Genomic DNA, 8,454 nt, shown 5'->3' with positions numbered 1-8,454 from the left:
TATTCTGATGACCACCTGGTGTTAGATGTTTTCTCCTGGAACAAAGGCCATGTGGGGGGTTGCTGTTGTTCAGTTTGTAAGTCGTGTCCAGCTCTTTGGGACCCCATGGACTGCAGCTTACCAGACTTCCCTGTCCTCCTCTATCTCCCAGAATTTGCTCAGACTCATGTCCATCGAATCAGTGATACCATCCAACCATCTCATCCCCTATCATCTCCTCCTCCTCCTGCGTTCAATCTTTCCCAGCATCAGGGTCTTTTCCAATGAGTCGACACTGCATCAGGTGGCCAAAGTATTGGAGCTTTAGTTTCAGCATAAGTCCTTCCAATGAATATTCAGGACTGGTTTCCTATAGGATGGACGGGTTTGATCTCCTTGCAGTCCAAGCGACTTTCAAGAGTGTTTTCTAACAACACACTTTGAAAGCATCAATTCTTTGGCACTCAGCTTTCTTTATGGCCCAGCTCTCACATCTGTGGGGGGTGAAGGAGGGGAAATACCTGTCGAGAGACAGGCCACGCCCACGGAGACAGAACCAGGTCCTACTTCCAGGCCCTGAGTAAGGAGCAAGATGCTGGGAGAGGGGCCTGCACCCTTGAGAAGAAGAGGGTGGGAGGAGGGCTGGGCAGAGGAGGAAGTCCAGGGGAGTATAGCTCAGACACAGGAGCGATGTGACCACAAGCCAGAGACACCTGGAGCCACCAGCAGCTGGAAGAGGCAAGAAGGGTCCTTCCCTGGAGCCTCCAGAATGAAGGAGTATGGCCCAGCCCACACCTTGATTTCAGACTTCCAGCTTCCGGAATGGAAAGAGAATGCATTCCTGCTGTTTCCGGTCTGCAGTGCTTTGTCACAGCAGGCCCAGGAAACAAGTACAACACCCCAAACCTGCCCCTCCTACAGCGTCCTCCACTTGAGAAATGACTACTCTTTCCTGGTTGCTTAGGCCGATAGGAGAACCTTCTCACCTTCCCATGTTCTTGTCTTCCCATTCACATCCAGTTCATCGGCACGTGCTGGCATCTCGGGGCAAGTGCATTTGACCAGGAAGAGGACTCAGCCGGACGCACCTCCTCAGCCCCACCTCTGCTGCCCAGGTTTGCAGTGGCCTCAGCTGGCCTCCTGCTTGTACTCACGCATTCATTCATTTATTACAGGAATTGGCTCACGTGCTTCTGGAGGCTGGGAACCCACAACCTGCCATCTGCCACCCAGCAGCCCAGGTCAGCAGATCGAGTAAATCAGTCCGAGTTCTAAGCCCTGAAAACCAGAGCAGCTGATGGTGTGAACCCCAATCCAAGGGCAGGAGGAGTGGCAACGGATGTCCCCGGTCACCAAGGAAGCAGGAAAAAGAGGCACTCTGCACTTTGGGCTCTATTCAAGCCCCACTGGGTTAGAGGGGCCCCCACACCAGAGAGGTGTGTGCAGCAGAGGCCGCCACTCAAGATGCCAATCTCGCCCGGAAATGCCCTCACTGACCTGGAGCAGTGTTGCTTGTGGGAGCTGATGGCCAGGCAAGCTGACAGGCGTGGTGGCCACGACTGGCTCTGTCCCCGCCTCTCCTGCCTCCCGAGTCTCACGTCCTCCCCTGGAAGGTGGTATCACAGCAGTGACAGGTGACAGTCCCCGCACACATGCCCCAGAGCTGCCCCTCCAGCCTCTCCCCCCACCGCTGGCCCTGGGCAGCCCGTTCACCCCCGTCAGGTAAGGCACCTTTTCAGCCAGCCCCGCCCTGCCCTTTCAATACCTTTGTTCCCTACCCTCTTCCTGCCTTATTTCTCTGTCTGTGCCGGACAAGACACATAGCAGGCAGCTGCATGTAGCTGCACCCCAGGCCCAGAACACCAGCACGCAGCAGGTCCCTGAGCCGTGTCACCTGAGTGACTGAGAGCCGGAGCCTTAGCAGCCCCACACCACGTGATCACTGGATGTGTCCCCTGCCCCACCTGGCCCAGAGCATGGTGATGGGCCCCAGATAGCACTGTTGGCAGTTATAACTGTGAGTCTCTGCCTCGTGGAAGGATGTTGAGAGGCAGGCACTGCATTCTGACCCCTGCCATGGGACTCCTCAATCTGCTCCAGCCTCAGACCCTGAGAGATGCCCACAAAATCAAGCCAGCTCCACAGAGGGTGTAGAGTTAACCCCCCGCCCCAAACCCCAAACTGAGGGCTGGCCTGTGTCAGGCTCTGGGAGGGACCCCAGGTTCCGGTGTCCTATCTACTGGGAGGACTGTTTATGGGGCCAGGGCCCATCAGAGCCCCTGATGGGGTTCACGGCAGGGTCTTCTCCCTCTCCAGAGGGGTTGGAAACTGATGGCAACCATGTGGGCCCTGCAGCCCCGGTAAAGACTGGACGCCAAGGTAAGGTGCCCCTGGCTGGGAGCGCCCCATGAGTGCTGCCACACGCCAGGGCCGGGGAGTCAGCTCTGCCCACAGGCCCGCAGGAAGGACACCAGGGGCTCATGTTCGGGGGTCTCTTGGGTCTGCCCCGAGCCAGTCCTTTGGCTGATGATAATCCATGCCCCTTGCCTACAGCTAACCTGGACAGTGAGAACAGGGCCCTGAGGGGTCGGGGAGGCCTCCCAGGGGGTTGTCCAACTCGAGGGGATCTTGGGGACCTTGGACTTGCAGGTGGTGTCAGAACTGGGGGACTTGTGTGCCCTGGGCTCCCCCTAATTTTGAGGTTTGCTAACTCTCACAAAGGGCTTCCCTGGTGGCTCAGTGGTCTCCTGCCTGCCAATGCAGGAGACGCAGGTTCAATCCCTGGGTCGGGAAGATCCTCTGGAGAAGGAAATGCCAATAGTCCAGTATTCTTGCCTGGGAAATCCCATAGACAGAGGAGCCTGGTGGGCTACAGTCCATGGAGTTGCAAAAGAATCAGACATGACTTAGCAACTAAACAACAACAACTCTCATAGAATAAGCAGCACAACTGCTATCCAGACTCCTGTGGGGGAACCTTCTCTGCTTGGCCTCACTGCACTCTGGTGATGAGAAAGCACCCAGCACAGAGCAGGCGCTTCATCAATCAATACCACTTGGAATCAGTGAATTGCCTGGCAGGATGTGAGTTTGGAGGAGAAACGGGGGCACCTTCCAGATTCCAGGGGTGCTGTCCGGGCCTAAGGAGCCGGGTACTGGGCCATGACATGGGCTGACCCCCTCTTCTGGCACCTGGTCCCTTGCTGCCTCCCTGGGAAAGTGCTGGCCCTGTGGGAGCTGAAGGTGACCTTCCATCACTTCCGTGTGCGCAGCGGGTCTTTCCTAGGCTGCCGGGGCTTCCTGCTCCTGCTCTGAGGGCTCCATCCCAGGCCTGGTGTGCCTTTGATGAGCCAAGGGTCCCTCAGTGCATGGGTCTGACCTTGACCCAGGCTACAGATCACACCCAGGGGACATAGGGGACATATGCTGGGCCCATGGGGTCCTGGACCGTCTGCTTGCACTCTCAGCCTCTGCTCCCAGCCTAGTGGTGACCGCGTGTGCGTGTGCTGGTCCCACTGGCACAGCGGGACCACTCCTCGGGGCTTTACCCAAGTTTTTGCTTGAAGCCTCCCCGCCCCGGCCTCCTAAGCTTCCTGGACTCTGTCTTTGCCAGCCCTCACCATCGACTGTCAGCCATCCGACTCACTGTGTCTCGTTGGGGTGGGGGCTATGGCCTGACTGCAGGCGGCCCTCAATAGCGGGGTCCAGCTGGGTGCCTGAGTCCGTGGGGCAGACATCCTCCTGGGGCACCCTGCCAACCCCCGACCCCCATGAGACCCCAGGTTCCTGACCTCCAGACTAAGAAGTGCCTGTGTGGTGGCCCTCAGTTACAGCAGCCAGGAAACCACACACCGGGCGACAGTTGTGAGAGTACATCCACCCCACGGGCTTTGCCAAAATCAGTCTTGTTTAAACAACAACCCGAATTCACCCTCCGACAGAGCCCTGGAGGGGCTGTGAAGGGGCTGGGGGGTGAATTAGACAGAAGCGGCTGTCACCAACAGCTGGTGGGTACCAGGAGCCTCCCTGGTTCCCCCCACCCCACAGCCCTGAGAGGCCCGGGGCTGTCCCCATCCAGCTGGCCCCAGTGCTTCCCTGCTGCTCCTGGCCTGTGGTCGCTGGAGGCTGTGGGGTGGAGGATTGGATTTGTCAGATGAGTATCATCACTGATTAAATTTGCTGGGCTGGCTGTTGGCACACCGCCGCCGTCTCTCCCTGGTGGGCAGAGAATCTGTTTGAGGTCGTTAAAAAGACGGTAATTGAAACATCCTGAGGACTAGATCCAGCAATGTGAGAGCACAGCCTCTAAGGACAAAGTCCCCGCCCATCACTTAGGTTCCAGACCCCCAAGCGTCGGGGGCGGGGAATTAAAGCCCAGGAATAGAAACAAGCATCCTAGCAGCTGGGGTGGGGGGGAGGGGGGAGGAAGTAGGGGGCAGCAGGTCACCCATCTGTGCTTTTCCTGGAATTTCTCTGCCCCAGCCTGCACCATCCTGCTCTGGGCCCGGAAAGGACAAGTCAGAGACTCCCTGCTCTCTGACCACCACTGAGTCCAGCCAAGGGAGCGCCAGGAGGCGAGCAGGGCCAGGGGCCAGAGAAAGAGGGCCCCTGACTGTGGCCCTCCACCTACCTGGACCACAGCTCCTGCAGGCGCCCTGCCCAATGGGATCCCCTCCTTTCTCCCTCTCATGTGTCTGTCCTGCTGTCTCTGCTCCTGCATCTGTCCCCTCCCCTCGGCCCTTCAGTCTCGGATGGGACCCTCCTTCCTGTCTCCTCCGGGGACACCCATGCCCCCAAACACACCTGTGTCCCTGTGCAACACAGCAACTACACTTCTTGTTAAAAAAAAAAAAAATGTTTAGCAGTTGCCCTAGAGTTTGCAATGTACATTCACAACCAATCCAAGTCCGTTTTCAATAACATGGCAAGCAGCACCTTTTCAATAACACTGGCTGGTTTCTGCCTCCTCTCTGGGGAACACTGCCTCGTTCATGTCCCCATGACCTTGTTCATATCCCCATGAACTATAATCACCCACTATACTCTGCTGGTATCATTTTGAAGAAACTGTTACCTGTAGGACAATTAGAATAAGAAAAAGCAAAAATTTTATTCTGCCTTCATTTATTCCTTCTCCAACCCTCTTTCCTTCTGCAGACCTGAGTTCTGACCTAAATTATTCTTTGTCTGCCTGAAGGCCATCGTCCAGCATTTCTTTTGAGGCCAGTTTGTGGTGCCTGTCTCTTTCTACACCTTCCTCAAAAGGCCCAGGTAGAGAGTGCCTGATTGATTTTATTTCATTTAAACCTACAATTTTCAACAACTCTATGACATTGCTATTCAGTCCCTCAACCATGTCTGGCTCTTTGAGACCCCATGGACTGAAGCACAGCAGGCATCCCTGTCCTTCACTAATTCCTGGAGTTTGCTCAAACATGTCCATAGAGTAGACGATGCCACCCAACCATCTCATCCTCTTACCCACTTCTCCTCCTGCCTTCAATCTTGCCCAGCATCAAGGTCTTTTACAATGAGTCAGCTCTTTGCATCAGGTGGCCAACATATTGGAGATTTAGCATCAGTCCTTCCAATGAATGTTCAGGACTGATTTCCTTTAGGATTGAGTGGTTTGATCTCCTTCCTATCCAAGGGACTCTCAAGAGTCTTCTCCAGCACCACAATTCAAAAGCATCAATTCCTCAACGCTCAGCCTTCTGTATGTTCCAACTCTCACATCCATACATGGCTACTGGAAAAATCATAGCTCTGACTATACAGCCCTTTATTGGCAGTGATATTTCTGATTTTTAATACACTGTCTGGCTTTGTTATAGATTTTCTTCCAAGGAGCAAGCATCTGTGAATTTCATGGCTGCAGTCGCCATCCTCAGTGATTTTGGAGCCCAAGAAAATAAAGTATATCACTGTTTCCATTATTTCCCTATCTATTTGGCATGAAGTGATGAGATCAGATGCCATGATCTTAGTTTTTTGAATGTTGAGTTTTAAGACAGCTTTTTCGCTCTCCTCTCTCACCTTCATCATGTCCTACAGATAAGGAAACTGAGGCCCAGACTGCTGAGCGCACAGCATTTGCGGTCATTCACCCACACGATGTCATGCTGACTTCAAAGCCAGGCTCTGAGCCACTGCACCCGAGCCCAGGAGACCCTGCAGGATCAGGGAAGGTGAGCTGGTTCCAGCCCTGCCTGGCCCTCCGTGGAGTCCCAGGCCTCCTCCTGCCTGCTGGCAGCTGTGTCACCAATGCACGCCTGGAACGTGCCCTCAAGCCTGGCTCCCTCCCTCATCAGCATGCAGGACACGGCCTCACAGCCTCTGAGAGGCTCGTGAAGTGCCTGCTGAGCTGCCAGCTGGCCCAGCTGTTGCCATGGAAAAGCCCAGAGCATGTGGGCCTCCTGGCAGCCTGACACACCTGCTCCCCTGGGACCCCCCATCCAGGCTGCGGGCACAGCACCCAGAGTACACACGTGAAGGGGACCTGCTCCCAGCGGGCCTCAGTGAGAACAACTGGGGCCCTCCCTGGGAGGGGCTGAAGATGCCAAGCCCCACTGCATCTGTAAGAGCCAGGGGAACCCCATTGTGGGGGTGGAGCTCTTTCTGCCTGCCCACATCCATTCTCCCACTTTTCGCTAAAGTCACCTCAGCCTTCTTTGAGGAGCAGCCTCCCCCTGTGAGTACAGTCTCAGGGGACCCACCCTCACCTTGGTCAAACCCAGATCTGATCTGTCAGCAGGTATCACTCCCCCTCCCTCTGCCCATGTCAAAGATTGGTCCAGGTCTGGGCAGATAACCTTAGTCAAACCACTGATACTCCTGGATCTGTGCCAACACTCAGCAAAGGTGAATGGCTGAACATAGAGTCAGGGACACCCAAGATGTGTTGGCCTGGGTTGACCTCTTGATCAAGCCATACCTGAAACCAGTGTCCCTGGCATCTCCAATTGCCTGAGGTAGCACAGTTCCATTTTTATTCATGCCTCATTGGGTTGGGTTTCTGTCACTTTTGATGAGAGCCCTCCCTAACACTCTTTGGCTCCTAAAAAGATTCCTACAAATGGGCTATGTCCAGGCTCCACCCTAACCTACTCTGTGTGACTTTGAACATCTCCACCTAGGAGCTTTGGTCTCTGTGTCATGGGAACTGGTGCCCACAGTGGCCCCTCGCTCTGAGAATCCCCCATTTCTGTGCCATCAGGGGGAACGCCAAAAGAATTTATTTGTGATGTCAGCCTTTCTCCATTTTCAGAAGTGTCAGAGCACACAGAGAACTAGGAAGGGCTGAGTGTCATCTCTTTAACGGAAGTTTAAGCCTCCTGAATTGCCGGGGCAAGGAGAGCCTTATCTGTGCATAGCCAGCCAAGAAGCTTTATCTTATGTCCACCCTTGTGTTCCAACTTGTGCCCAGCTGTTTGCCCTGGGACTCTTTCTTTGCCCAACCCTGACCCTGCAGATGGAGCCTTCTAGGCTGGCTTCTGCCTGGGCTCAGCCAGAGTGAGCCTTGGGTGGGAGCCAGGGTGTGTCCATCAGCCTGGATAGGTACTCATGGCCCTCAGCACTCCCTGTAAGGCCTGGTGTGGGTGTTCCAAGAGGGGTTTGAGGGACTGGGAAGAGGTTATCCCCACATCCAACTCTGCCTTCTTGTAGGAAAATTTCACAACTTAACCCAACTGTAGGCAAGTCCTCATGTCCCCCCAGCACACTGCATCTGTGAGAAGAGACCCCGCAGAGGTGAGCCTGAAGCCAATATATTGATCCTTCAGTAAAGGCTGGTCCTGGCTCTGATCTTTCCAATGTGCTCCCCTGACTCTCCCCATGCAGGCACACCCCACTCTTGCCTAACATCTGGGCTGGAGACCCTGGTGGCCAGAGAACTCTTCCCTGCATCCCTCACCACTGTCACCACCTCCATCTCCACTTTCAGTATTGGGGTGTTGATGATGGTGATGGTGACAGTGATGATGAGGAAGAGGAGGAGGAAGATGGTGAAATAGGTGATGAAAAGGTGAAGGTGATGATGGTGATGATGAAGGTGATGGTGGTGATCTGGGGTCAATAATACCTGGTTCAGGGCTTCCTTCATAGCTGAGTTGGTAAAGAATCTGCCTGCAATGCAGAAGACCCTGGTTCAATTCCTGGGTTGGGAAGATTCGCTGGAGAAGGGATAGGCTACCCACTCCAGTATTCTTGGGCTTCCCTGTGGCTCAGCTGATAAAGAATCTGCCTGCAATGTGAGAGATCTGGGTTCTATCCCTGATTTGGGAAGATCCCCTGGAGAAGGGAAAGGCTACCCATTCCAGTAATCTGGCCTGGAGAATTCCATGGGTTGTATAGTCCCTGGGGTTGCAAAGAGTTGGACACGACTGAGCACCTTTCAGTTTCACTCTGGCTGTTGATGAGCACTCAATAACTGCTAACTATTATTGTCAATGTCACCATCCCCCTAGTCACAGTGTT

Source organism: Bos grunniens, chromosome 17 (genome assembly GCF_055505025.1).
Source record: "Bos grunniens cultivar Pamir isolate PY7600 chromosome 17, Bosgru_T2T1.0, whole genome shotgun sequence".
Classification (NCBI taxonomy): Eukaryota; Metazoa; Chordata; class Mammalia; order Artiodactyla; family Bovidae; genus Bos; species Bos grunniens.
This window is presented reverse-complemented; position numbering follows the sequence as displayed.